Below are 22,873 nucleotides of genomic sequence, written 5' to 3'. Positions count from 1 at the left end.
AAACGCGCCTATCTTGGCGAAGTAAGCACCCAGGCAGGCCATGATGCTGCAGTAGCGATTTAGCTACGCCCAGAAATGTGAAACGTATTTTTAAATACAGATATATTTAAAAATATATATCGTATTTTTAATATATATTTTTTGAGCTTTCCTTTCTCAACATATGCCCGATCAATGATATCTTCCTTCTTATGACATCTGAACAGACATCTTTGTTTCCCCGTTCATCATTTCTTACTGTATCGATCCGGTTTATTTTCTCTTTGATTTTTCCCTTTAAACATATTTTGAACCGATAATCGCCGTTATTAATTCTTCCAAATATTATTCCTCCATTTATGTTTTGTTTGATATCTGTTAAATAAAGCTTCTATTCGAGAAAATTATACTTTCAACGTATTTAAATAATTTTCCTAGCTCGAGTTTCTTTCCCGCCACCATATATTCAAATTTTAACTCTTCTTCAACGATACAGATAATTTTTGTTATATTAATATTTAATTTTCATTTGACATTTTTTCAGTCGTTATTCGGAATTCTTCTGTCTTTGTAATCACGATCGTATTTAATAATTTTACTCTTTACTCCACAACTTTCATTCATTCACCCCAAATTTTTTCTGTTACATGTAATAAGAGCAGAAAATGTAATAGTGTTGCAGAATAAAAAAATATTGTTTTCTTTATGCGATTAAACATAATTGAATTTATTTATAAAAAAAATAAGATTTTATCAGTTAAACGGTATAGTCGACTAAATATTAATAGAAAGTACTTCTACCTTCCCGGCTAAAGACATTTATTTATTAAATTTAATTAAATAGATATACTGAATATCCAATTTTTTTTTAATTTATTACATGTTCCTAGTAAAATTCCTTAAACGCTTAGTAAGATTAAACAAAATATTTACGATCAAATATTTACGTATAATAAAGCAATCGACTAATCTATACGTTGTCTCATTATTTTGAAGACGAGAATGTTAACAATTCATGAAGACTTGGCAGTGATATCGATTTGCCTCAGGTGCAGTTACGAGTTGAAGTTTTGTCATTACTAAAGTAATTATACACATGACATAATTATATCTACTTGTAAATAGATTAGGTTAGATCTAACCTATATATATCGAGTTGAAATTGTGATGAGAATTAGATGAGATTTTACTTTAAACGAGTCAGTTTGACTGACGATTCGGAAACTAACTTATGACTATATCCACTTAATAACTTGCAAACTTACTACAAGATGTTTAGTAATAAATTTTATCTAAGATTACATGTATTTAAGTATACGATTAACTCTAGTGCATTTTTATTAGGAGATTAGTGAAAACTGATGGTGTTAAAATCGTGTGAAATATTGTTGTAATTTTTTTGTTAAACAGTCAGGTTAGATTTTAAATTAAATAAAAATTTAGGTTACTAAATTTTAATTTTAATTGTTGTCTTAAAAATATTTTTGAAATATTTAAGGTAAATTTTTAACACCTATTAAAGCTTTAACTAAGATTACGTTTTCACTTATACGTTTTCAATTTTTTTTTTCTTTTTTCATTATTATATCTTATTTATTTATTTACTTTTACTTATAGCTCTAGAAGGGAAAGTATTGTAATCGGTTCAATGTGGGCATTAGCGGTTTTAAGGAACCCAAAAAACTGGATGAAAATTTTCAAAATGTTAATGTTCGTATGTACATGTATTTGCTCGGTGGTGGCCTGTAAATCACCTCATACCTCCAAAACTACGATTTTGACCAAACTTTCATCAGATTACTTCTACATGTGAGGGATTGAAGCCATTAAATTTTGAAATTAATGGGTCAAGGGGGAAAGGCTGAAGAGCAAGGTCGCTCTCAGTATCTCGAGATTTCGCCTAATTAAGATCATATACGAGTATTTCTTTGGTACACTTGTTAACGATTAAAAAAATGATAAAACTTGCAAAAAAAAATTGTAAAATCGTACTTCCACCCCAGAAAATGCTTTTACAATCGGTCTACTATCTTTTGACGTCACAGGCGAACTGTATAATTAAATAAATGAATATTTAAAGTGTAAAAGAGTTAATTCAGTCTGGCTGGGTCTCGAAATCGATCACCCGGTTGACTCTGTGTCTGGTGTGTTAAGGCTCGCGGCTACACTAGTTTACTGACCGTACGAGCGAAATTTGTTGTATGTAAGTTGTGAAATTACATTAGTTTATTTAATGCCGACCGTTGCCGCGCGAATTAAAAATGGTGTGCGCGCGCGCGCTTTAGTTACAATCATTTAATTAAATAAACGAAAAAATATTATATAAAAAAAAATAACGATAAATACTTAATATTAAATACTTAAATAATATTAAATACTTAATTTTAAATTAAGTTGTGTGTGTACGTGTATGTAAGCCGTGCATCAGAAACCACCCGTCACGCGCCTAAAGCCCCGTTCCGGGAAAATCCTACAAATCTGTTGTCAGCTTTTGTTTTTAATAAACCGGCGATCATTATTCTAATTAGTTTCACAACCTGCATATGTTTTAATGAGTAGCGCTACAAGTCATTTGGTTGTTGTTCTCTTTGATTCCTAATTTTAATATCCTAATTTATTAATTCCACTGGCTATGAATATATATATTTTTTTGCCGTTTTGTTATCTATCGTTACACCGTATCACCGTTCTATAACGGTGGAGATATTCATTATGACAGGACGTTAAGTGGATGCAATTTTAACACATGACGACCAGTGTTATATATTTTTCATACTTTTCATAAAAATTCTACTCGTGAAGACAAAATTTTAATTAATAAAAAAAAACTAAGTTCCTGAAGATAGAATTCGTTTCCAAAATCGCTAGGATGCGTTAAAAGATTGTTGATAAGTTGGTTTTATATTTTAATTATTTAATGTATAATATATATGTACAAGCCCGATAGGTTAAGATGGCATCACAGTTTCATCGGTTTGACGTTGCGATCGATACCTGAATATAGTAACTAAATTATCAGTTTAATACTATTAGAATATGGTATTTATGCAAAACTCTTCCTATCAAGCATTACTTTACTCCCGTCTTGCTATTCCTTTTACTACAATTAAAATATTTTTTATTAAGATTTTCAAAACAGACGTATCAATTTTCGTAATTTTTAAAAATAAACCTTACCTACTGAGATATATCTCTAGAAAAAATAACCTACAACTGAGAAATTGTTCAAATTGCGCAAGAAAATGAAAAAAGCTTAATTATTAGGAATGTAGCACAAATATTTTGACTTTTTGCGCGATTCTTGTTTGCGTAAAGTTCTTTGGTTATAAATCAAGGATAAAAGAGTGCAACTGTTTAATTTTTATGATATTTCAAGATAAATGTTAGTAATAAAACCGAATGTGTAAATAAACACAAATGGGGAAATAACTAGGACAACCAGCTTATTTTTAACGGTATTTTAAAGCGACTAACAAGCCTTCAAACTTATCGGCAAGGATATAGAACATTAAGTATAAGTTAAAACAAGTTGAGTTGACGAATATCCGTTTAAAATACTAACAGTAATAAATGTAATTGATATTTTTAGCGTTTTATAATTTGCACCTTAATCTGGCAGCATGAACTGTAAAATATCCCTTAATATCTCTTGGAATTCATCCAAGTCACGACTTTTAACTTTGAAAATCTTTTTAAATTCACATAAATAACTATAGAGTATTTCCCGGTAAACGTGATACATTTCCTGGTTTTTGATCTACTTCAAATGCCACATTCATTCCACGTTCTAAGTATGCGCTTGCGTTTCCAGGTCGATAAATTTCAGTTAAGGATAACAATTAAGTTAGTACAGTAAGTATTCCGTCGTTCTTCATTGCTAACTGTATTATTTTCCTTCCATGTCTGAGATGACAGTGGATCTTGGTTTCACATACCGTTCTAAAAACGGAAATAAAATTTAGATGAAAGGTTTATTATAAATAGGAAAATATCCTTTGTCTCTCAAAAAATCCAGATAAATACCTGTTGTTACGAGATAACACGTCCTTGATTAATTTTCCTCCTGCTAAACAAACTTTCATCAATTCCCACTGTCATTCTGGGTCCCGCGATCGCTATGGGATTTTCTTACTAGCTGGCACAAACTTCCCGAAGGTAAGAATACCGCTAGATGCCTACATCTACATGAATACATGCATTAAATTTACGATGCAGATTCATAATTTTTAATCCATCGATAAATGAATTTCGCAATTTTCCAATTTCACATAATCGATTGTTAAAGAACCATTTATTCGATCGAGCATCGAGAATTATTTCATACTTACTGCATCGTCATAAGATTGCATTATTATATGACAACTTTATATCATCTCCATCCCCACACTTCTTTACAATATGAATGAACAACTTCTTTTGCAAAAGTTAAACAGTATTTTTCTTACTAAAACTCACACCGATTGTAATTATACTCAACCGTAGTAATTCAATCGACCGACAAACAAACACGAATGAACAATACTCTAGCCAATCTTGTCGCCTTGACAAATTTTTGATAATCGACGAATATTTGTTCAAATACAGATCACTATTTGTATATACATGCGCTTGTTTAGCCGAATATTTTTTATTGATAACTAAGGCAAATATTCCTTCATTGGTGTGTATGTATGTATGTATGTGTGTATGTGTGTGTGTGTGTGTGTGTGTGTGTGTGTGTGTGTGTGTGTGTGTGTGTGTGTGTGTGTGTGTGTGTGTGTGTGTGTGTGTGTGTGTGAGAGTTAATTTAGTGAACACAGACTGAAAATATTTGTATTAAGCTAAGAATACCGAATAATTGTTAAGAACAAATTAAAAATCTACGCGAATATTCCGAATATTCCTACATACATGTGAACAGCAGTGGTTTTTTTTTTTAAACCAGACCCCCAATTAAGGATAAACACGGTTCTTGGAGGTGCCTTTGCCAATAGCCACCACATAAAGGAAAGGCCCTCGCTTCCCGATATTTTATTTGAAGTATTCCCGACACAAAACCCGTCATAGTGTCGAAGTCCACTGGATTGCGTAACATCGTTCTAACGATGATCCCTACCTCGAACGGTGCAGTTTCGGCAACACAGTCGCGACGTTCCTCGTACCATCACGGGCACTGTAATATGACGTGCTCCGGCTTGTCTAAGTCCCGACAGTAAGGACAGCCGTGGCTGGAAATTTAAAAAATAACAGCCTCTTTTATTTCCTTGCACAATTTTATAAAATTAAATTTTTATTTTTTTTAATAGAATTGATATATTCTATTAAAAAAATAAAAATTAGTATCTAAGCGTGCTACGAGAGATAGTTCAAAATTTTCCTGTTTGTGATGTCAAATTATCAACTTTATGTTATATTACATAATTACAAACAGATATTGATGCCTTTCAATTATTAAAGATGTTTTAGTAATCTAAATTTCAACGTTGTTCAAGCGAGTAACTATAATTATTATTATTATATTGTGATAGTTTGAGTGCAAGTACCATTACTATACTCATTTGTGCATTATAATAGTAACAATAGGGAAATAATAATATTCCGAGTGAATGCAGCAATATTACATTTATACGTAGTGCGAGTTTGTGCAAGCTATGCATTGCAGAATTGTGTTAGCTTGTTTAATTGTTAAATGAAGACTATTCAAGTAAACCAGGCAGAGTTCAACAAGCGGAATTCTAAGCTCAGTGAAGCGGGATCAATTTGCATATATTTGACATAAATCACTCTACAATGGACCATCGTAGCTCGTAATGTATTTCAAAGGCGTCCATTGTACAACTTAAGTGACTTATAAGGTTATTATTAATCCTATAATTTCACAATTACACTGCTAAAAAAAAATTCGAATCGCATTATATATATCCAGAATTATAATTAACGGTTGAAGGAAATAATATGCAAAATTTAACAAATATTATAATACGTAAAATACGTGTGTATATCTTCAAAAAGGAAAATAGAATTTTTTTGGTCGGGTTTAACGAATACAAAATACTCATTAACTGCGAGAATACCTAAAAAGTTTTCAATAAAAATAAATAAATACAAAAAGAAAAAAATCGTTCCCTAAAAGTAAAAGATAATTTTGTTTTCAAGAAAATTATTTTTTTATTTATCTATGACTTAAAATAAAAACAACTTGGTGCGCTCTCTATCTTTGTATATGAGAGCGCACTCCACGCTTTTTTTTAGTCATATAAATTGGAAATCTTTTTAAAAGTATTTTCTTGAAAACAAATTTTTTTTTTATTTTTAAAAGAAAAGCTTGTTTTAATAAAATATTTTTTTCTACTATCAAATTTTAAATTAGTTATGTATATATACAAGACAGTTGTTTGAGATCATATTTGAACAAATTAAATTTTCTTAAGTTATAAAATTTCTTCGTGAAGTGTTAATTTTACACTACATTTTTTCTTTTTTTTATTAGTTTTAATTCATTAGCAAACAAACGGATATTTATATGCGGTTTTATTCTACAATAATAGTTGAAGAATTAGTTTCCATTATTGTAAATATTTATAACTAAACCAAATGATTAGCGTAAAAAAAAATATAGAAGGTAAATTTACACTATTTATATTAAAATCCATTTCTACAGCCACTCTCGTACTGAATCGACGGTTAAAATCAGTCGGATCGATAAATACATCTTATCGACTCGGCTCCCTTCTTCAAGATATTCTCCTTATATTATATGTACATCATTATATACCCTAGACAATCTGTCCAGACCGGATCGTGAATCTCCAGCTAATAATGGATTACAATGGGAAAAGAAACAGAGACGTGGTGATAACATTTGTAGATTTCAAAAAGCTTACGACTGCATCAACACAGAATCCTATAAAACATACTAAGACACCTCGGACAACATACCGAATTAATAAACATGATAAAACTGACCCTCACAAACACCAAGTCAAAGGTAAAATTCAGGTAGAGCTCTCGAAACCATTTGAGATCAAAACAGGTCTGCGCCAAGGCGATGGGCTCTTACCGCTATTATTTAACTGCGCTCTAGAAATGGTAATGAAGGAATTGCTCAAACAATACCCCCAAAAGTAAGAAAAGCCAAAAAAAAAACAAACTGTCTTGGTTTCGTCGGCGACTTGGCAGTGCTAGCAAACGATATCCATGAAGCTAAATCGCATGTGTTATAACTTCAAAATATTGCAAATAAAATTTGCTTCAAAATTTCATTCGAAAAGACAGAGATTATGCCCCAAAATCCATTACGATTAAAAGAAGTAAACGTAAACGGTAATTAAATCAAAACAGTTCCCCAATTTAAACAGTCGGAGAAATAATAATAAAAAACTTAAACGAAAAAACCTCGATCCAAATTAACTAAACCTCAAAAATTAACCTAGTACAATTTCAATAAAAAATGCCTATCGATATACGCATAAATAAGATACTATTAATAAGAACGTATGAAAAAGTACTAAGGATTGCAATGCCCAAACAGTCTAATCAGCTAGATTTGGAGAATGAACCGAATAAAGTGATCCTATGCGGTCGTAAAAGATAATAATAATATGTACATATTCATATATATATATATATATATATATATAAAATATATGAAATTAACAATGGAGCATTGTATTTTCACCTGACATAGTAGCTGTGTAAAATTTCATAAATATTGTGACGTCGGAAATTAGATTTGAGGACACGGTTGAACCATTGTAAGTAAAAAAGCATGTAAAAATCGCTCCGTGTCTTACGATGAATCGGTAAAAACCATTAAAGACTAATTATAAAAATCATAAATTTAACAAATCAATTTTAACTAATAATTCTGTATAATCCTGTTAAATTTGTAGTAAAATAGAAATTTCAAAAATACGGAAAAAAAATGAAGAAGAAAATCTAAATTTTACTTAGGATTAAACAGAATCCATGGCAAATATCAAATCAGCCAAAAAAATTAAAAAATTTTTATGGAAAAATTAACAGAACCAAAAAATTCAAATACTTAGGGGTGAATAATTGAAGTTAATGCTCCTAAAAAAGCATATTAACAGATCAAGAATAAATAAAATGGTACTAGCCTGTCAATTAACTATGAACTCCTACAATAAGCAGTCATATCAGAAGAAGAAGAAGAAGGCCAGATAAGTAATTATGTCAAATATAGGGAAGGATGATGACTAAACGCAATAGAAAGATTAACAGAAATTTAAAAGTATTAGTACAATAAATTTTGACAATGGAGTGGTTCCAAAACGCGTCAACAAGTGATAAAACAATAAAGCTAAGAAAGGTAGCACCTATAGTGATCTTAGCAGAAAAGATAATAGTAACTATCATCTTTATAAAAACAATTTTAAGTCAATACCAACCAATTAATGCTCAAAGACTCTACGCTAGTCGTTCGTCCAGAAGCTGAATGTTCAGAAATTCAAACTTTTCTTTTATTTTCAAATTTTTTTTTCCAAGTTTTTAATCGATGAATTACAAGCAAAAAAAAACGAAGAATACTCACAAAGGTCTTAGAGCTTAACAATGATGGAGAACACTATAGAAGAAAGGCACAATAAAGAAGTGTAAATGAACAAAGAAAATACGAGATGTAATCAGTAAAAAGAATCGCTTATTATTGTCGCCTACAAAATAATGAACCCCAAACAGTCTGGAAAAAATACTATTTTACAGTTATTGTATGAAAAAATCATTAACAAGGGGATAAGAGAAACTGAAAGAGACATGGAAGAACTGAAAATAATACAACAAGACATCAAAGAACGTTTACCGCTGAGAAAGAAATTACAAAATATCTCAGGTTTCCTAGAAAAACCAAAAACAACGGAAGACGTATACTGGACAGAAGATAAAAAAGAGGAAACCTGGACAGAGAAACACCGGAAACCTATGGGGATGTAAAGAAACAAACTGAAAAAGTTAATCGGTTAGAAAAGTATTCCGCATACGAATATATATGATTATATTCTGCAACTATATTTAGTCTTATACAGTTAGAATAACGGTTAAATTTCTATCAAATTAATGTTTCGTTAAAAAGAAGATAACATGATTAAATTCACTCTGATTGCAGTAATCGTTTACTAATTTTTAGTCAAACAACAATGTTAGATATTAAATTGTTTGAATCCTTTCTTTTAGATGTTTAGGAATTTTAAATCGATTTTTACTTCCTTGTACGAAGTAAAGGAAATATTGCGATCGCGAAAAATGTTTGTTTTCAGATGTCAACGGAAGCATCCATTTTCCATTTTGACTAGTTTTAGCGTGACGTTTGTACGTGTGTATCTCGCATAACTAAAAAACGATTAGCCGTAGGATGTTGAAATTTTTTATTTAGGACTGTTGTAATATCTAGTTGTGCACCTCCACTTTTGATTGAAATCGGTTGGACAAAAAGTGTTCAAAAAAGCCCAAAATCCAAAAATAATTTGGATTTTGGATTTTTTCTGCAGTAATAAGCCCTCATTGAGAGCTTTAAACGATATACACAGGTGGTATACATTTTCATTGGTTTCAGAGATATAGCCAAATAAAGGTTTAATTAATTAAATATTTGGATCTTACAAGAGGAAGTACATCGGTTTGAATCAGTCTTCATCTCCTTTTTTTAACTTTTTTTTTTTTTAATTTAAATATATCGATTTATTAATAATTATTAACCTTTGATTGTAAAAAATCTTTACATTTAATAATAATTAAAAAATATCAGATTAATGAAATAAAAGTTATGTACTTTTCATTTAAAAAAAAATGTGTATTGTAGTTTAATGAGTACAAGAAAGTTATGTGGTGTCCATATCAGATTTTTTTTCATTTATACAATCTGAATAATAGTAATAATAATAATATTTATTAAAAATTGGATAAATTTTACTTAATTTAATTTTATTGTATTATTTCTTTAATTTAAAAAAAAAATAAATAGCCTTCATAATAATTAAAATTAAAATTACATTACATTACAGTATGCATATTATATATGCGTGTGCATGTATATATATATATATATATGCGTGTCTGAAAATAACTCCCTGGTTTTAAAATAAATTTACTTTATTGCATTTATTTACAAATGTGTGTGTTCTATTACATGAAAGTACAAAAAAATAAATATTTTTACTTCTTAATTTAACTGAACATGTTTACCATTTAGCCTACAGCCCTCCAGTCGTTAAAACTACAATCCTCCACATTCCACACTCTGCCGAGCATGTCTGCAGAAATCGCTTCTACAACTTTTGTTATTCTTTGGAGCAGGTTTAAGTGGCTAAACGTTTTCTTGGTAAAAGATGTCTTTTATGTAGCCCCAAAAGAAGAAATTCATCGGCGTCAAGTCGGGAATCACGATCGCCAAGCGATGGGAGCTTCTCTAACTATACGGCCTTCTGGGAACCTATTCGTTGAGTCCGCACAACTTAAGCGTGAAGTGGGCGGCTTCAACTTATTGAAAATTAGACCTTCCATATTTCCTATTCACAGAAACACAAAGTTTTCTAATATATCCCATATATTATGCCCGAAATAGTCTGCTAGTAAAAAAAGTGGCCTAAAAATACAATTACGCATGATACCACACAGATATTCACTATCGGACAGTTACGGATGAATTCCACCAATTCGTGGGGATTATATGAACCCCATACGCAAGAATTATAGCAATTCACTCGATGAACGTGATTCGTTTCATAATCAAAAAATCAAATGATCTGCAGGTAATTTTCATCAACAGAAATAGAATCTAACATGGTAGTTACAAATTGAACGGTCTGTGGCCTATTGTTAGCTTTAATTTCACGGGATAACTGCAGTTTATAAGTTCCAAGTTTTAACTGCTTTCGAACAACATAAGAAAAATGCTTTTTATGACTGTTTAGTTGACGACTAACATTACGAACTGAACGTTTTTGGCTTCGTTGGAAAAACTTCTTTCCGCGTTTTCGGCACTTGTTTTAGGCCTATCTGGTAAATGCCCTTTCAAAACGCCTTCGGTTTCCAAAAACTACTCACACCACTTACGTATGCTTTTATCTTCGATAGATTCATATAATTTCTTTGTATGCCATTCATTGATTTTCTATCTGAAAACCAGTATTCGTATTGTGCTTTCTATTGTGGCAAAGCCCGTGGTACTGAAGCCGGGCTCATAACAGTTTGGCCTATGCAACAGTTTAACACAGCTGCTATCTAATGGAGAATGTATAAGTTAATCGCTTTAATATTAAGCGTAAACCATTATTGAATAATGCCAAATATAAACTACATTCGTTCTTGAAACCCGAGAGTTCTTTTGAGACACCCATATATATAAAAGAACATGTCCTAAGTGATTCATAATCAAAGCCCAGCAAAATCTACTGAAGATAAACTGATAAAAATTGTTATAAACGTTTTTCTTTCGTGTAAGTACACAAAAAGAAAAGAAATTTTAAAATTCCAAGTTTAAAAAGTTAAAATGGAACAACAATGAAATTACTATTCTTTTAATTTCTCGGTAACAAATGAAAATATCAGCTTTTTTTTGGTGTGTATAATCTTCATGTTAATATCAAAATTAATTATTAGATTTTTTTTTAGATTCGATCTTGAAAGGATGAAAAAAAATTAAAAAATTTCGAACAATGATTTAAAGTTTTCCTCATTTCCGACTATACTAAACGAGATATTCAGTAGATTTCGGCTTGCAAATATTCTTCAGATAAATATTTGATACAATTTTTGGATTTTTGAATTTTAATATTTTAATTGAAAAAAATTTTTTTTTTTAATTTTTACCATTTTATGCTACCGCTAATGTATCAATCTTTATGATATTTTGTAATACTGTGATAATTTATTATTGTAATTCTGATTATGTATTCGCGAGTAGTCGCGACGGGAAATCTAAAAACCAATTAGCGAGTCCTGTACTGATTAAACTGTTACTCTGAAAAAATTACAATACACTGATAGTTTTTATAAATTGAACAGGGTTTAATTATTATTTATCATTAATATTCTCACAAACACGAGTTTAATAAACACAGGGGGTACAAATACAGTTGACCGGCTAAACATCCCCTGACCGCGACTGGAAACGCAAGTAACCACATAGCACGGGTGAAGCCGCGACGGGGATACTAGTATATGTACGTGCACGCGCGCGCACATACAATACAATTATAACTCAATTGTAAATAAATTAAATACAAAACACAAGAAATAAAATATTTGATAAAATTTCTATATTACTTATGTTTAATATTAACATACGAGGATGTATAATATTAGAGTTAACCTTTAGAAAAATATTTTTCTTTCAGAAAATCACTTTTAAATTTTTACAGCTGTCAAAAAAATACATCAGAACTTTATAAAATAACTTTTTCTTTACTCAATGTATTAAAAGTTAAATTAAAATTTTCTCAATTCATGAAATGTGGTTCCTCAAAGGAAACCGTGTTTTGTGGTGGTCACAATCACTGGAATATACTACAAGAATTTCCTTAAGCTTTCCGTAATGGAGGCAATTAAAATGACATAATATTTTATTCTATATGCGCTTTCAAATTATTAAAATAAATAAAGAAAGAAAAGCAGTAATATCCTTTAAAAATTAACTTCTTGAACTTTTATAATTCTCGATATTTTATATTCTGGAGGCAAATAAATAATAATATTAAAATCTTAATTATAAATCCTTTACATTTGGTATATATGTATCACAAATTAGACGTTTTCATAAATTCTTATTTCCTTGAGACTTAGTTCCCATTATTATATTCTATGATTTTGGTGGTGATTATTATCTTCGTATGTTTTTAACATTTAAACCGTTAGAATCGATCCCCCTTTTGGCTACAAATGACCGTTCCCTCATCTACGTAATTTTGTGGTTAATTACTACATTCCTAGAAAAATGTTAAACCAAAAAGATGCCAAATTTGAATGCACCATTTTAATATTTTTGAATAGAGCATCTCAAAAATCGAGAAATAAAAAAACGGGAGTCAAACATTCCATATTAACTTACCACACATATTTCCATATCGACTTAACCGACCTCTATTCTTTAATACATAGACGACATAAATTTCACGACTGATTTTTAATATTAATTAGAGGTATCAGAATACTTATTTTCTACATATTTCTTCTTAAATTCTACAAATATATTTATACTTTATTATCTTTAATTCTTATCTTCTTATCGACTGTTTTCTTTAATCGACTTCTTATCTTTAATATAGTTCGGCATATTAAAAGAAAAAAAACTGAAAAAAGATTGCAAAACTTTCCCGGCGCTGTATACTTCGGCTGTTCGATTTTGGCAACTCAATTTTAGACAGACACCCGGCGCATGGCTACGGACAGTTTGCTTTAAGGCGTTCATTAGAGGTTAGCAATAGTAGCGCGTGCGAATTTCATTCCGTAACTGGGTTCGTGCTGTCAACATCAGTACGTGTACAATCAGCAGAAGGGGTATGCGAATTACCGTGAATCATAAGTATTTATATTGCGTTAATACTGTGCGTCTTATAACATAAATGTATTCTATTTACATGAAATTGTAAATATGCTCCTAAAAACTCATGCGACTGGGAAGCTCTTTTTAATAATTCTGACTACGACTACCGTCTCTGTAGCCGACAGAATTTTTGTTTTTTTGTGAAAACGCATGCGTACTTTATGAAGGAGGTAATTTTACGATTTACTGTTCGGTTGCCAATAATAAACGGCCGAAGTATACCTTATATTCAACAAAATTTATAATGGAAATAATACAATAAAATTAAGTTGTACGAATGCAACAACAAACAAATATTTAGTATAATGAGGGGGGTAATAGTTTTTTTTTTAATTAAATAATTTATTAACATGTTATTTCCGAAAAATATGTTTTTGACTTAACATAACATTTCCGAAAAATATGTTTTTGAGTTTTTGAAAATTTGAGAGCTCATGCACTAGGGTTTTTTTTTAATGATTAAAACTGATTTTAAATAAATTAAAATCGAAATTTAAAAAAAATTTTTTTTTAAATTTTTGTAAAATTTGGAGCTCCGTGTCAGATGAAGATATAAGTTATTTTAGTGATTTTATTGTTTAGCAAAATACGTTTCAACATTAAAAGTTTGAAATTGCAAAAAAAAAAAATTTTTTTCATTTTGGAGTCTTTCATAAAAAAGTTTAAAAAACTAATAATCTCTAAGTGGTGATAATAAATTTAAAAGGTAAAAACCAGCAAAAGGTTGCACTATTCGCCGTTTTCCTGTTGAAAAATGTTTATTTCAAATAGGGTTTTTTAATACTAATGACGAAAATATGTAATATTTAGAATATAATTGCGAAAAAATAAAAAATTTTCAGTAAGAAATTTTCGGCCAATTTTACCCCATGAACGGCATATTTTTTACATTCAAAATTATACAATGTTAAAGTGTAATTTAGAAAAAGATAAATTTTTTTAGTGAAAAATGTCCGACTCCAGTTCAAATCCAACTTATCATCCAAATTACGCTGTATTTAGTGTATAATTGTTTAAAAAAATCCTAAGTTTTAGTAAAAACATTTAGGCACTATTTGAACCTATTTCCCGACTGTTATCACGCATAAGCTTTGTAGTAGCAGTTATAACCTGAAAAACAGACAAAGTATTAGAAATTACAAAATACTTTTGTAACTATCGTTACATTTCCTTATGCGAGCGAAAAATTTCCCCACTCAAAGAAGTATCCCACCAAGTATTTTTCATGCAGCTGACATTCATCCTATCCATCATTATTTGGGAGTATTTTCATCCGAGTTAGATAGAATCAGCACATTAATGATTTTTCATTATCACAGAGTTTGTTACAACTTCGTCGGTAAGAGGCAACGAAGTGAACAAACTACGTTTACAGTTCTAAACATGACCTAACTTAACGGTGAAATGAAAATAGGGAAAAAATTAAATAAGCGTGAAAACATTACATTTCCATTCGATTAGATTTGCAATAAAGATTACTTACAAAAGAGAGCTCGAATTTTGTTAGACAACGTTATTTCTTCCATTTGATGAACCGTGAGATTCGAATATGTCACTTTTCCTCAAAAAGGTGAATTTACAAATCGCGTCGCTAGGTAGCAGTACTTAATAATACTAGGTAGCGTACAAAAACTTGAAATAATAAAATTTAAAAGAAAATATACTACAGCTTGTTTTAATAGTAACTGCTATTAAGTAAATGAAATACTGAAGATGAAACATTTTTTTTTTAACTTCCATCACTTCTTTAAAAAAAAATAAAAGTGTTAGTTTACAAAATATTATACTAGTTTTATTAAAAAGGGATAAATAAAACAAAAATAAATTCGATTGATAAAATCAAATTTAACGATAGAAGTTAAGAGTTACATTTACAAATTTATAAGTGCAATATTATATCACGGATTTTCGATTCGTAAAGGTCATTACACTAATTTTATTAAAAAAGGAAAAATATGACATGAAGTGAATGATATGAATATCAACAAACAAAAATTGGCCGTGTAATTCAATTTGTTTGTTGTAAGGCAGTAAATTTTAATAATAAATCCATAAGATAACAATCAGTAATTCATTAAAAATAAAAGAATAATCTAACAAAACGCAGTGGTATCAAAAAAAATTACAATGAAATTGTGAACCCTACGGTAAGAGTCTCGCAGATATCATTTCTTCGGTTCAAAAAACAAAAATTTCTGTAATATAAATAAAACTATTTTTAACAAAACGATACTGATATCAAAAAAGGTAAGATACTTCATATCTATTATCAAAATCTGTTATTAATTTAGAATTTTCTTTAAAAAAAATACATGTTAAATATATGTAATAGGCTTTATATACAATAATAGATAATCAACAATGTTTTTATATGGAACAATGCGTTCCATATAATAAGAAAAAAAAAAAAGAAAAAGTTGGTACAAAACTCTTACCGGCCCGATTTCATTTATATGTAATATACATAGATTTACATAAATAGTACAATTTTTATGATTATTAGATGTTTAATAAATGAAATCGGGGCCGGTAAGGGTGTTGTAGCAAATTATTATTTTTTTTATTATATTTTTTTTTTGTCTTCAGTCATTTGACTGGTTTGATGCAGCTCTCCAAGATTCCCTATCTAGTGCTAGTCGTTTCATTTCAGTATACCCTCTACATCCTACATCCCTAACAATTTGTTTTACATATTCCAAACGTGGCCTGCCTACACAATTTTTTCCTTCTACCTGTCCTTCCAATATTAAAGCGACTATTCCAGGATGCCTTAGTATGTGGCCTATAAGTCTGCCTCTTCTTTTAACTATATTTTTCCAAATGCTTCTTTCTTCATCTATTTGCCGCAATATCTCTTCATTTGTCACTTCTCAACATTCTCTTATAGCACCGCATTTCAAAAGCTTCTAATCTTTTCTTCTCAGATACTCCGATTGTCCAAGTTTCACTTCCATATAAAGCGACACTCCAAACATATACTTTCAAAAATCTTTTCCTGACATTTAAATTAATTTTTGATGTAAACAAATTATATTTGACTTTTCTTATATATGGAACGCTTAAACATTGTTTATTGTCTATTACGTATGTTTGACATGTATTTCTTTTTTAAACAAAATTCTAAATTAATAACAGGTTTTGATAATAGATGTGTAGTATCTTACCTTTTTTGATATCAGTATCGTTTTGTTAAAAACAGTTTTGTTTATATTACAGAAAACTTTGTTTTTTGAGCGGAAGAAATGATATCTACGAGACTCTTACCGTACGGTTTACAATTTCATTGTAATTTTTTTGGATAGAAGTTTTACAGTACAAAAATAGACTGTAATTGAATACAGATATATCATTTCTAGTTTAATAAATATTTGTAGTCTTACTGGATCTAGCATATAATTAGGAGAAAATGAATAATAAATTCAGTACTTGAAGACTCTGTTGAAGATGAGAAAATAAGAAGGAAGAGACTAAATAAATTGGAAAGTTAATAAATGACTTAAATGGTAGTAAAGATTATGATGAGACAAACAGAAAAGCAAGGGAGAGAAACAGATGGAGACAACAAAGGTACCAGGGACCTGCCAATAGACAGAACACCACATCATGATGAAAGAAATATCAATATAATATTTGTTCAATGACTCTTCATTATCACTCTTATCAATTTCTATTAAATTTGTTGATGAATACATATCATATCTCACTTTTTCGAAACTTGTTGAAGCGGTTTTAGTTGAAACTGGCTTATTTCATTAAAAAAAATGACTAAAAAGCATACCATTTCAGAAAACCCGTGCAAAGCATGATTTTATTGGTAGTTAATAATTAAATTTAAGTTAAAAAAAAAATTAATAATCCTTAATACAAAGGAATAATCATTAGAATAAAATACGCTTTATAAATTATTTTAGTAAATGCTAATTAATAAAAATACGACATATGTAAAAAAACATATTTATTTTCAATTTTGAATTTATCTTTCTGTTATGAAATTGGAGGTAAAAATTTACTGGAATTGACAGCTAAAACAAAATAAACTGAATTTTTAAAAAAATTATTTCATTTTGTGTACTGTACCGGTATGATGTTTCAAGTTTATTTTCTATTAAGAGATTTTTTCTATAAATTTTAGCATAACTCGACTGAATGAGATTTTGACAATAAAAAAATATAGTTAAAATTGATAGCTGTCTTTCAGCAGAATCCAATGAAATAAAATGATTTGTTTTTTGTTATTATTTTGTCCATCCAACAGCTCGTCGAAAACCTTTGGGAATTTAATTAATGGTAATTTCTGTGATCGATCAAAAGTTATTCAAAATAATTTTTCATACAGAACCCTCACGTGGATTATATAATATTCCTTTATATAGACAACAGATTTTATAATAAGCTGTTTTTTATAATTGTAACTGCCAAGTAATCAAGGGAAAACTTGTCAAATAAATTGAAAATGATGTTCAATATTTATAAAAAATAATAAATTTTGTAATCGATATTCTATCCTCTGATAGTTTATGAATACAAAAACGATATTTCCAATCAAACATTACATTCAACAGCATACGTACGTATCAAATATGATTTAAATTAAATGAAGAAAAGTTTACTTAAAAAAATTAAGTTATAAAAAATAATACATTTTTAGTTGTTTTATTTCTTTCTTTGGCGCCATACTATAAGAAGAGTTAGTGATCTTAACCCTGTCAAAAGCCGCTTGGAACAATCAAGTAACACCTGCCCACGTAATGGTTAATTGATTTTCCTAAAATCAATTTACCAATACGTCCTTAATACACGACTGCGTAAAAAGTAGTGTAATATATTTAGAGTGTATGTATGTTTGTTCCACCGTAGCAGCTCAACGGCCAAACCGACTTAGATGTATGACCCCGCGTTGGAATCCTTACGTTACCGAAGTGCCATAGACTATATAAATATATATATATATATATATATAAATAAATATAATATAATAAATATATTTAAATAAATTTTAAAAAGATGAAAAAATATACTATATGTAGCAAAATATTATATGTCTGACTTTTAGAAAGAAATTTCTAATCGATAAATTACAAACAAATTAAAGAATACTCACAAAGTCCTACGGCTCAATAATTAGGACTTAATTATTATATAAGATAAGATTATATATATCTTATATAAAAGAGAATGTCCTGATTGATTCACTGACCCGTAATCAACGTACAACCAAAACTATTATAGAGGCTTGAAATTTTCAGGGTACCTTCGTATCTTTAAGTAGGCGTGCACTAAGAATGGATTTTGCTAAATTTTGATTTTAAGAGGTTCAAATCGATAAAAAATTAAATTACGCATATTTAAAAAAAATTTTTTTTTTTTAATAACGTCATGTGTTGGACGTAAAAGCAACATACGCTATACTAAATATTTTACGATTCCATTACAATGTTACCGATATGTATACCCGCTAAAAAACTACTGGACCGATTTACGCGCGGGGAAGAAGGGAGAAAGGGAAAAATCAAAAAAGGGAAGAAGGGGAAAATTTTAAAAAGGAAAAAGGGAAAAAGAAAATGGAAACAGAAAACAGAAAATAGGAAAGAGGTAGGGGAAAAGGGAAATTGGGGAAGATGAAGGGGAAAGGGAAAGAGAAACGGGAGAAAATGGGAAGGGAAAGCGAAGCGAGCCATTACCCTCTTATCGTGACGGGAAGCGCAAATAACCACAGAGCACGGGCTAAGCCGTGATGGGGATGCTAGATTTGGGATTGTAATAAATTTTTTGTTTATCTTCATCGTACTTTTATATTGAACTATTTTAATTCATTCATAAAATGGATCGGTTTAACAAATATAGTTCAATTTTCTTATCTTCATTTTTTTGTTTTCCTTTATTTAAGTTTTGGGCAACAATTCATTGTTTATCTTATATTCCTTTAGTATTTTTCATAAAAATATTTATTTCCCGTTTTATCAGGATTTAATGAAAATCTAAGTATAATATTGTCGATTAAATATTTTTTATTTATAAAAAATAAGTTTGCTATTAAAAAAGCATTGCGAGTAAAGCTACATTTATATTGCGGGCGAAGTCGCGACGGAGTACGCTGGTATGTATACATATATATATATATATATATTAAATTATGCATCGTGAAATTCTGATAAGATAAAAGTTTTATTAGCGTTTCCCTTGACATATTCAGGCAAATTTTGAGGCAGATATTTCCCCTAGAGTGAAATGCCAATCCACTCGTAACGTGATCTTTATTATATTTGGCTGAAAATTATGTTTATTTTATTAAGAAAAAATATTTATTAAATCTTAAGTTAATATATTATAACTCTATATCCTAGAAAATTTTTAATTTTAAATACCGTTAAAGTTCAACAAACCTTTTTTCACATTATTTAAATAATTTTGATACAAATATTTTTATATTTCGATAATACAACAGTATATCAGATATATTTCTAACAGTGGAAATATTGATTGTAAAGGATTTGGAAACTAACAGCTGGAATGGATAATGTTTAACAAAAGGATAGGTGGTAAACTTAAAGATGTTTGGCTTTCCCTTACGTTCGGATCGAATTTAACACGAGTACACATAGATACGTGGGAAATATAAACGAACGCAAGGTACACAAAACGGACACACTAAAGCAGGATTAAGTCAATTCTCTTCTCTCTAATACCAGCTTCGGTTAAACTCAACCGGTAAACTCCTAATTCAATGTAATCCAGGTGTTAAGTTCTGAATGTTTCCAATATTTGCTTTACAACTTAACACATTGTAAATCTACTGTACTTCTGGGTAATACACAAAATAAATTCTAAACATTATCCCCATTTTATAAATATTATATTATATACGAAGTCTTTGATCTGTATTTTTAATAGATATATTAAATTCTGGGTTTTATTTAAAGCATAGAAGATACAAATATTAAAAGTACGATATCTTATACGTATCGAATTTATCGATAAAATAAGTACATTTATTTTTTGATACTGTTAAGCTGAAATTTAGGACATGTGTTAGAAAAAATATTTGTTGAAATTATCGACTCCTTATAAGAATATAACTTCAGTTTAAAAAAAAAATATTATTATTTTTTTATTATTATGAAAAATAAAATAATCTGTTAAAAATAAATTTCAATTCAACTAAACTCATGAATTTTGAGGAATAAACAAACATATTAAGAAGCCCAAATTAAAATATGAAAACAACGAAATGTTATTAGAGGTTTGCTTTAAAAATAGTGTCGATTTGTGAGCGACTTGGGATATCGTAATTCAGAAAAGTTACAAATAATTATAAATGGAAAACTTTTCAATAATTTTTTTAGGGAATTAAAAATACCCTAATGATCTGTTTTAAATTCCGCCGATTAGAAATAATTTAAAATGAAAATTGTAAATATTGTTATTAATGTAATTATTATTCAGCTTCTGCAAATGCAGAAATGAAACAACTTCGTGGCAGAGTGGTAGCATCTCGGCTTTTTATCTGGAGGTCCCGGGATCGAATCCCATTTTTCATACGCTATAAAATTTGCATTTCATATTGCCATGTACAAGCTTTGAAGCTTATATGGTGAAATAATCATGAAAAAAACAATATTTAGTGGCAAGAAGATAATTTTTTTTTTTTTTTTAATTAAATAAAACTTTTGAATATTATCATTATATGTAAGATTTTTAATAATTTTAATAACTATTATTATTATTATTATTAAAGTGTCTCGGAGATGTTTCACATCCGGAATTTCATATGAGGGGTCATTGGGGCATACCTCATTCAGTGCTGTGGTGCGTTAAACACAATTCGTACAATCCTGCACGTCTCCAGAATTACTGATTTTTGGGCTTTTGAAATTATGATTTTAGGATCCAAGCCAACCAACCTTTTTTATGTATCGCTTTAAATTTCTGGTAATTAATTCATTTGCTGTAATCACGATGGGAATAACTTCTATTGAATTCAGTCTCTAAATTTTTTTATATTCTATTGCCAGAGGGTTGTCTTGGTTATTTTATCTGTTTCAGCCTTATTAATATTGCGAGCAGATGAGTGAGTTATACCGGTGTTTTCTCTAAGGTTGTGTTGAACAATGTCTGGCTTATTTGCAGCAATAAATTTGTCAGTAAGTAAAGGGAGATCATAATACAGTCCATAATGCTCATTTTTGAATGTAGGTTTGGCATTATATTCATAACAAGGACGATGCTCCCTGTCATCTACAAGTCCTAATTTTAATGCCGATGCCTGATGAACAACATTTTCTGTAAGATTGTGGCGATGCAGATATTCCGTGTTAGCCAAATTGGAGCATCCAGTTATCAAATGATCAATTGTTTCTGATGATCGGTGGCATATTCTGTACTCATCATTGATTTCCTGATTTTCTATCAACTTTTTGTAATTTTATTACTATTATAATAATTATTATTATTTTATATTATGTTATATCGTTTGTTATTATTAATATTATTAATAGTGAAATAGTGTAATTATTGGTTTGGCTGGCCGGATATAGGAAGCATATTGACGCGTAATTACAAAAATATCAAAATGTTCAGTAACAAAATTTGGGTCCGATTTGACCAACATGATAAAATAACAGTTTAATTTAAAAATTAAATAGTATTAAAAATAAAATTGTAACAAAGGTATAAAAATTCTTACCGTATAACCTTGAGTCTACGTTTTCCCTCAACCGAATGACATTTTTATCATAAAAATTGTACCGCATTTAGAGTGTAATAGTCAAGAACAATCAAAATTTTTAGTATAAAATTTTGGGTCCCGTTTCACTTACTGCTTGACAGCTACCTGATTAAATATTTTTAATAGTAGCCACAACTTGAAAAAGAGATAAAGATCAAAGATTATAAAATTTCAATAGCAAATATTCTTGGATGAAGTCGGTGCTGAATGTTGGGAGCTTAATAAGCCTTATCTCATTCCTGCTTATGACTGCAGTACCACCATGCGCTCTGCTATCCGGACGGTCGGTTGCATATACTTAATAGTCCCGCTTAGTAAAATGAGTCTCAGACACAAAGACAGCATCCAGTTGTTCAGTTAAGATCAATGCCTCGAGTTCCTCTCGTCGGTGTATAATGCCGTTTACGTTCCACATCGCATTCTCACATTTCTGTCGATCAGAAGAGCTTAATAACCGCTTTCGTTAGAAGATTTATAAGGTCCCTGATTTGTTACAACAAAACTTTTCAACGTTTAACGTTAACTTCTGGAACTTATTTTCAAAACTATAATTATCACCGTCGGAACCCACCACTGCGTTGGCGAATAATCGGGAACGATCGCCTAGATTATTATTGAAAAGACCATGAAAT

Source organism: Lycorma delicatula, chromosome 1 (assembly GCF_047948215.1).
Source record: "Lycorma delicatula isolate Av1 chromosome 1, ASM4794821v1, whole genome shotgun sequence".
In the NCBI taxonomy this organism is placed as follows: Eukaryota; Metazoa; Arthropoda; class Insecta; order Hemiptera; family Fulgoridae; genus Lycorma; species Lycorma delicatula.
Note: the sequence above shows the minus strand (reverse complement) of the source record.